Genomic DNA, 9253 nt, shown 5'->3' with positions numbered 1-9253 from the left:
GTCTCTGTCTCTCTACTGTATAAACCTAAGGTGTTGTCTCTGTCTCTCTACTGTATAAACCCCAAGGTGTTGTCTCTGTCTCTCTACTGTATAAACCCCAAGGTGTTGTCTGTCTCTCTACTGTATAAACCCCAAGGTGTTGTCTCTGTCTCTCTACTGTTTAAACCCCAAGGTGTTGTCTCTCTACTGTATAAACCCTAAGGTGTTGTCTCTGTCTCTCTACTGTATAAACCCCAAGGTGTTGTCTCTACTGTATAAACCCCAAGGTGTTGTCTCTACTGTATAAACCCCAAGGTGTCTCTCTCTGTATAAACCCCAAGGGTGTTGTCTCTCTACTGTATAAACCCCAAGGTGTTGTCTCTCTCTACTGTATAAACCCCAAGGTGTTGTCTCTCTACTGTATAAACCCCAAGGTGTTGTCTCTGTCTCTCTACTGTATAAACCCCAAGGTGTTGTCTCTCTACTGTATAAACCCCAAGGTGTTGTCTCTGTCTCTCTACTGTATAAACCCCAAGGTGTTGTCTCTCTACTGTATAAACCCCAAGGTGTTTTCTCTCTACTGTATAAACCCCAAGTGTGTCTGTCTCTGTATAAACCCCAAGGTGTTGTCTGTCTCTACTGTATAAACCCCAAGGTGTCTCTCTACTGTATAAACCCCAAGGTGTCTCTCTACTGTATAAACCCCAAGGTGTCTCTCTACTGTATAAACCCCAAGGTGTCTCTCTACTGTATAAACCCCAAGGTGTCTCTCTACTGTATAAACCCCAAGGTGTCTCTCTACTGTATAAACCCCAAGGTGTCTCTCTACTGTATAAACCCCAAGGTGTTGTCTCTGTCTCTCTACTGTATAAACCCCAAGGTGTTGTCTGTCTCTACTGTATAAACCCCAAGGTGTCTCTCTACTGTATAAACCCCAAGGTGTATAAACCCCAAGGTGTCTCTCTACTGTATAAACCCCAAGGTGTCTCTCTACTGTATAAACCCCAAGGTGTTGTCTCTCTACTGTATAAACCCCAAGGTGTTGTCTCTGTCTCTCTACTGTATAAACCCCAAGGTGTCTCTCTACTGTATAAACCCCAAGGTGTTGTCTCTGTCTCTCTCTGTATACAAGGTGTTGTCTCTCTATAAACCCCAAGGTGTCTCTACTGTATAAACCCCAAGGTGTCTCTCTACTGTATAAACCCCAAGGTGTTGTCTCTGTCTCTCTACTGTATAAACCCCAAGGTGTTGTCTCTGTCTCTCTACTGTATAAACCCCAAGGTGTTGTCTGTCTCTCTACTGTATAAAACCCCAAGGTGTTGTCTCTGTCTCTCTACTGTATAAACCCCAAGGTGTTGTCTCTCTACTGTATAAACCCCAAGGTGTTGTCTCTGTCTCTCTACTGTATAAACCCAAGGTGTTGTCTCTGTCTCTCTACTGTATAAACCCCAAGGTGTTGTCTCTCTACTGTATAAACCCCAAGGTGTTGTCTGTCTCTCTACTGTATAAACCCCAAGGTGTTCTACTGTATAAACCCCAAGGTGTCTCTCTACTGTATAAACCCCAAGGTGTCTCTCTCTACTGTATAAACCCCAAGGTGTCTCTCTACTGTATAAACCCCAAGTGTTGTCTCTCTACTGTATAAACCCCAAGGTGTCTCTACTGTATAAACCCCAAGGTGTGTCTCTCTACTGTATAAACCCCAAGGTGTCTCTCTACTGTATAAACCCCAAGGTGTCTCTCTACTGTATAAACCCCAAGGTGTCTCTCTACTGTATAAACCCCAAGGTGTCTCTCTACTGTATAAACCCCAAGGTGTCTCTCTACTGTATAAACCCCAAGGTGTCTCTCTACTGTATAAACCCCAAGGTGTCTCTACTGTATAAACCCCAAGGTGTCTCTCTACTGTATAAACCCCAAGGTGTCTCTCTACTGTATAAACCCCAAGGTGTCTCTACTGTATAAACCCCAAGGTGTCTCTCTACTGTATAAACCCCAAGGTGTCTCTCTACTGTATAAACCCCAAGGTGTCTCTCTACTGTATAAACCCCAAGGTGTTGTCTCTCTACTGTATAAACCCCAAGGTGTTGTCTCTGTCTCTCTACTGTATAAACCCCAAGGTGTGTCTCTGTATAAACCCCAAGGTGTCTCTCTACTGTATAAACCCCAAGGTGTCTCTCTACTGTATAAACCCCAAGGTGTTGTCTCTGTCTCTACTGTATAAACCCCAAGGTGTTGTCTCTCTACTGTATAAACCCCAAGGTGGTGTCTCTCTACTGTATAAACCCCAAGGTGTTGTCTCTGTCTCTCTACTGTATAAACCCCAAGGTGTTGTCTCTGTCTCTCTACTGTATAAACCCCAAGGTGTCTCTCTACTGTATAAACCCCAAGGTGGTGTCTCTCTACTGTATAAACCCCAAGGTGTTGTCTCTGTCTCTCTACTGTATAAACCCCAAGGTGTTCTCTCTACTGTATAAACCCCAAGGTGTCTCTCTTGTAAACCCCAAGGTGTCTCTCTACTGTATAAACCCCAAGGTGTTGTCTCTCTACTGTATAAACCCCAAGGTGTTGTCTCTGTCTCTCTACTGTATAAACCCCAAGGTGTGTCTCTCTACTGTATAAACCCCAAGGTGTTGTCTCTGTCTCTCTACTGTATAAACCCCAAGGTGTTGTCTCTCTACTGTATAAACCCCAAGGTGTTGTCTCTGTCTCTCTACTGTATAAACCCCAAGGTGTTGTCTCTCTACTGTATAAACCCCAAGGTGTCTCTCTACTGTATAAAAACCTACTGTATAAACCCCAAGGTGGTGTCTCTCTACTGTATAAACCCCAAGGTGTTGTCTCTGTCTCTCTACTGTATAAACCCCAAGGTGTTGTCTCTGTCTCTCTACTGTATAAACCCCAAGGTGTCTCTCTACTGTATAAACCCCAATGTCTTGTCTCTCTACTGTATAAACCCCAAGGTGTTGTCTCTGTCTCTCTACTGTATAAACCCCAAGGTGTCTCTCTACTGTATAAACCCCAAGGTCTTGTCTCTACTGTATAAACCCCAAGGTGTTGTCTCTACTGTATAAACCCCAAGGTGTTGTCTCTCTACTGTATAAACCCCAAGGTGTCTCTCTACTGTATAAACCCCAATGTGTTGTCTCTGTCTCTCTACTGTATAAACCCCAAGGTGTCTCTCTACTGTATAAACCCCAAGGTGTTGTCTCTGTCTCTCTACTGTATAAACCCTAAGGTGTTGTCTCTGTCTCTCTACTGTATAAACCCCAAGGTGTTGTCTGTCTCTCTACTGTATAAACCCCAAGGTGTTGTCTCTCTACTGTATAAACCCCAAGGTGTTGTCTCTCTACTGTATAAACCCCAAGGTGTTGTCTCTGTCTCTCTACTGTATAAACCCCAAGGTGTTGTCTCTCTACTGTATAAACCCCAAGGTGTTGTCTCTGTCTCTCTACTGTATAAACCCCAAGGTGTTGTCTCTCTACTGTATAAACCCCAAGGTGTTGTCTCTGTCTCTCTACTGTATAAACCCCAAGGTGTTGTCTCTCTACTGTATAAACCCCAAGGTGTTGTCTCTCTACTGTATAAACCCCAAGGTGTTGTCTCTGTCTCTCTACTGTATAAACCCCAAGGTGTTGTCTCTCTACTGTATAAACCCCAAGGTGTTGTCTCTGTCTCTCTACTGTATAAACCCCAAGGTGTTGTCTCTCTACTGTATAAACCCCAAGGTGGTGTCTCTCTACTGTATAAACCCCAAGGTGTTGTCTCTGTCTCTCTACTGTATAAACCCCAAGGTGTTGTCTGTCTCTCTACTGTATAAACCCCAAGGTGTTGTCTGTCTCTCTACTGTATAAACCCCAAGGTGTTGTCTGTCTCTCTACTGTATAAACCCCAAGGTGTTGTCTGTCTCTCTACTGTATAAACCCCAAGGTGTTGTCTCTGTCTCTCTACTGTATAAACCCCAAGGTGTTGTCTCTCTACTGTATAAACCCCAAGGTGTCTCTCTACTGTATAAACCCCAAGGTGTTGTCTCTCTACTGTATAAACCCCAAGGTGTTGTCTCTCTACTGTATAAACCCCAAGGTGTTGTCTCTCTACTGTATAAACCCCAAGGTGTTGTCTCTGTCTACTGTATAAACCCCAAGGTGTTGTCTCTCTACTGTATAAACCCCAAGGTGTTGTCTCTGTCTCTCTACTGTATAAACCCCAAGGTGTTGTCTCTGTCTCTCTACTGTATAAACCCCAAGTGTTGTCTACTGTATAAACCCCAAGGTGGTGTCTCTCTACTGTATAAACCCCAAGGTGTTGTCTCTGTCTCTCTACTGTATAAACCCCAAGGTGTTGTCTGTCTCTCTACTGTATAAACCCCAAGGTGTTGTCTTACTGTATAAACCCCAAGGTGTTGTTGTCTCTCTACTGTATAAACCCCAAGGTGTTGTCTCTGTCTCTCTACTGTATAAACCCCAAGGTGTGTCTCTGTCTCTCTACTGTATAAACCCCAAGTGTGTCTCTCTACTGTCTCTCTACTGTATAAACCCCAAGGTGTGTCTCTCTACTGTATAAACCCCAAGGTGTTGTGTCTCTCTACTGTATAAACCCCAAGGTGTTGTCTGTCTCTCTACTGTATAAACCCCAAGGTGTTGTCTGTCTCTCTACTGTATAAACCCCAAGGTGTTGTCTGTCTCTCTACTGTATAAACCCCAAGGTGTGTTGTCTCTCTACTGTATAAACCCCAAGGTGTTGTCTCTCTACTGTATAAACCCCAAGGTGTTGTCTCTCTACTGTATAAACCCCAAGGTGTTGTCTCTGTCTCTCTACTGTATAAACCCCAAGGTGTTGTCTCTGTCTCTCTACTGTATAAACCCCAAGGTGTTGTCTCTGTCTCTCTACTGTATAAACCCCAAGGTGTTGTCTCTGTCTCTCTACTGTATAAACCCCAAGGTGTTGTCTCTCTACTGTATAAACCCCAAGGTGTTGTCTCTCTACTGTATAAACCCCAAGGTGTTGTCTCTCTACTGTATAAACCCCTGTATAAAAGGTGTCTCTCTACTGTATAAACCCCAAGGTGTCTCTCTACTGTATAAACCCCAAGGTGTCTCTCTACTGTATAAACCCCAAGGTGTCTCTCTACTGTATAAACCCCAAGGTGTCTCTCTACTGTATAAACCCCAAGGTGTCTCTACTGTATAAACCCCAAGGTGTCTCTCTACTGTATAAACCCCAAGGTGTTGTCTCTGTCTCTCTACTGTATAAACCCCAAGGTGTTGTCTCTCTACTGTATAAACCCCAAGGTGTTGTCTCTGTCTCTCTACTGTATAAACCCCAAGGTGTCTCTTGTATAAACCCCAAGGTCTTGTCTCTACTGTATAAACCCCAAGGTGTTGTCTCTGTCTCTCTACTGTATAAACCCCAAGGTGTCTCTCTACTGTATAAACCCCCAGGGTGTTGTCTCTGTCTCTCTACTGTATAAACCCCAAGGTGTTGTCTCTGTCTCTCTACTGTATAAACCCCAAGGTGTTGTGTCTGTCTCTCTACTGTATAAACCCCAAGGTGTTGTCTCTGTCTCTCTACTGTATAAACCCCAAGGTGTTGTCTCTGTCTCTCTACTGTATAAACCCCAAGGTGTCTCTCTACTGTATAAACCCCAAGGTGTTGTCTCTCTACTGTATAAACCCCAAGGTGTTGTCTCTGTCTCTCTACTGTATAAACCCCAAGGTGTCTCTCTACTGTATAAACCCCAAGGTTTTGTCTCTGTCTCTCTACTGTATAAACCCCAAGGTGTCTCTCTACTGTATAAACCCCAAGGTGTGTCTCTCTACTGTATAAACCCCAAGGTGTCTCTCTACTGTATAAACCCCAAGGTGTTGTCTCTGTCTCTCTACTGTATAAACCCTAAGGTGTTTTCTCTGTCTCTCTACTGTATAAACCCCAAGGTGTTGTCTCTGTCTCTCTACTGTATAAAGGTGTTGTCTCTCCTGTATAAACCCCAAGGTGTTGTCTCTGTCTCTCTACTGTATAAACCCCAAGGTGTTGTCTCTGTCTCTCTACTGTATAAACCCCAAGGTGTTGTCTCTCTACTGTATAAACCCCTAAGGTGTTGTCTCTCTACTGTATAAACCCCAAGGTGTTGTCTCTCTACTGTATAAACCCCAAGGTGTTGTCTCTCTACTGTATAAACCCCAAGGTGTCTCTCTACTGTATAAACCCCAAGGTGTCTCTCTACTGTATAAACCCCAAGGTGTCTCTCTACTGTATAAACCCCAAGGTGTCTCTCTACTGTATAAACCCCAAGGTGTCTCTCTACTGTATAAACCCCAAGGTGTCTCTACTGTATAAACCCCAAGGTGTCTCTCTACTGTATAAACCCCAAGGTGTCTCTCTACTGTATAAACCCCAAGGGTGTCTCTCTACTGTATAAACCCCAAGGTGTTCTCTCTGTATAAACCCCAAGGTGTCTCTCTACTGTATAAACCCCAAGGTGTCTCTCTACTGTATAAACCCCAAGGTGTTGTCTCTCTACTGTATAAACCCCTAAGGTGTTGTCTCTGTCTCTCTACTGTATAAACCCCAAGGTGTTCTACTGTATAAACCCCAAGGTGTCTCTCTACTGTATAAACCCCAAGGTGTTGTCTCTCTACTGTATAAACCCCAAGGTGTTGTCTCTGTCTCTACTGTATAAACCCCAAGGTGTCTCTCTACTGTATAAACCCCAAGGTGTTGTCTCTGTCTCTCTACTGTATAAACCCCAAGGTGTTGTCTCTGTCTCTCTACTGTATAAACCCCAAGGTGTTGTCTCTCTACTGTATAAACCCCAAGGTGTCTCTCTACTGTGGTGTCTCTCTACTGTATAAACCCCAAGGTGTTGTCTCTGTCTCTCTACTGTATAAACCCCAAGGTGTCTCTCTACTGTATAAACCCCAAGGTGTCTCTCTACTGTATAAACCCCAAGGTGTGTCTCTCTACTGTATAAACCCCAAGGTGTTGTCTCTGTCTCTCTACTGTATAAACCCCAAGGTGTTGTCTGTCTCTCTACTGTATAAACCCCAAGGTGTTGTCTGTCTCTCTACTGTATAAACCCCAAGGTGTTGTCTGTCTCTCTACTGTATAAACCCCAAGGTGTTGTCTCTCTACTGTATAAACCCCAAGGTGTTGTCTCTCTACTGTATAAACCCCAAGGTGTTGTCTCTGTCTCTACTGTATAAACCCCAAGGTGTTGTCTCTCTACTGTATAAACCCCAAGGTGTTGTCTGTCTCTCTACTGTATAAACCCCAAGGTGTTGTCTCTGTCTCTCTACTGTATAAACCCCAAGGTGTTGTCTCTCTACTGTATAAACCCCAAGGTGTTGTCTCTCTACTGTATAAACCCCTAAGGTGGTCTCTGTCTCTCTACTGTATAAACCCCAAGGTGTTGTCTCTGTCTCTCTACTGTATAAACCCCAAGGTGTTGTCTGTCTCTCTACTGTATAAACCCCAAGGTGTTGTCTGTCTCTCTACTGTATAAACCCCAAGGTGTTGTCTGTCTCTCTACTGTATAAACCCCAAGGTGTTGTCTCTCTACTGTATAAACCCCAAGGTGTTGTCTCTGTCTCTCTACTGTATAAACCCCAAGGTGTTGTCTCTCTACTGTATAAACCCCAAGGTGTTGTCTGTCTCTCTACTGTATAAACCCCAAGGTGTTGTCTCTCTACTGTATAAACCCCAAGGTGTTGTCTCTACTGTATAAACCCCAAGGTGTGTCTCTCTACTGTATAAACCCCAAGGTGTTCTCTCTACTGTATAAACCCCAAGGGTGTCTCTCTACTGTATAAACCCCAAGGTGTTGTCTCTCTACTGTATAAACCCCAAGTGTGTCTCTACTGTATAAACCCCAAGGTGTCTCTCTACTGTATAAACCCCAAGGTGTTGTCTCTGTCTCTACTGTATAAACCCCAAGGTGTTCTCTCTGTCTCTCTACTGTATAAACCCCAAGGTGTTGTCTGTCTCTCTACTGTATAAACCCCAAGGTGTTGTCTCTCTGTATAAACCCCAAGGTGTCTCTCTACTGTATAAACCCCAAGGTGTTCTCTCTGTCTCTCTACTGTATAAACCCCAAGGTGTCTCTCTGTATAAACCCCAAGGTCTTGTCTCTCTACTGTATAAACCCCAAGGTGTTGTCTCTGTCTCTCTACTGTATAAACCCCAAGGTGTCTCTCTACTGTATAAACCCCAAGGTGTTGTCTCTGTCTCTCTACTGTATAAACCCCAAGGTGTTGTCTCTCTACTGTATAAACCCCAAGGTGTCTCTCTACTGTATAAACCCCAAGGTGTTGTCTCTGTCTCTCTACTGTATAAACCCCAAGGTGTTGTCTCTGTCTCTCTACTGTATAAACCCCAAGGTTGTTGTCTCTCTACTGTATAAACCCCAAGGTGTTGTCTCTGTCTCTCTACTGTATAAACCCCAAGGTGTTGTCTCTCTACTGTATAAACCCCAAGGTGTTGTCTCTGTCTCTCTACTGTATAAACCCCTAAGGTGTTGTCTGTCTCTACTGTATAAACCCCAAGGTGTTGTCTCTGTCTCTCTACTGTATAAACCCCAAGGTGTCTCTCTACTGTATAAACCCCAAGGTGTCTCTACTGTATAAACCCCAAGGTGTCTCTCTACTGTGTCTCTCTACTGTATAAACCCCAAGGTGTCTCTCTACTGTATAAACCCCAAGGTGTCTCTCTACTGTATAAACCCCTCTCTACTGTATAAACCCCAAGGTGTCTCTCTACTGTATAAACCCCAAGGTGTCTCTCTACTGTATAAACCCCAAGGTGTTGTCTCTGTCTCTCTACTGTATAAACCCCAAGGTGTTGTCTCTCTACTGTATAAACCCCAAGGTGTCTCTCTACTGTATAAACCCCAAGGTGTCTCTCTACTGTATAAACCCCAAGGTGTCTCTCTACTGTATAAACCCCAAGGTGTCTCTGTGTCAAGGTGTCTCTCTACTGTATAAACCCCAAGGTGTCTCTCTACTGTATAAACCCCAAGGTGTCTCTCTACTGTATAAACCCCAAGGTGTGTCTCTCTACTGTATAAACCCCAAGGTGTCTCTCTACTGTATAAACCCCAAGGTGTCTCTCTACTGTATAAACCCCAAGGTGTTGTCTCTGTCTCTCTACTGTATAAACCCCAAGGTGTCTCTACTGTATAAACCCCAAGGTGTCTCTCTACTGTATAAACCCCAAGGTGTCTCTCTACTGTATAAACCCCAAGGTGTTGTCTCTGTCTCTCTACTGTATAAACCCCAAG

General features: G+C 44.0%; 1 protein-coding gene across 1 annotated transcript in view; it reads left to right on the top strand.

Annotated features, from left to right (window-relative positions):
- Positions 1 to 9253, top strand: part of LOC112236247 (metallophosphoesterase 1-like) — a 45012-nt gene that overhangs the window by 4207 nt on the left and 31552 nt on the right. The window lies entirely within an intron of this gene.

This window comes from Oncorhynchus tshawytscha, linkage group LG28 (assembly GCF_018296145.1).
Source record: "Oncorhynchus tshawytscha isolate Ot180627B linkage group LG28, Otsh_v2.0, whole genome shotgun sequence".
NCBI lineage: Eukaryota > Metazoa > Chordata > Actinopteri > Salmoniformes > Salmonidae > Oncorhynchus > Oncorhynchus tshawytscha.
The sequence above is the reverse complement of the archived record's forward strand: the minus strand, read 5'-3'. Positions and strand labels throughout refer to the sequence as shown.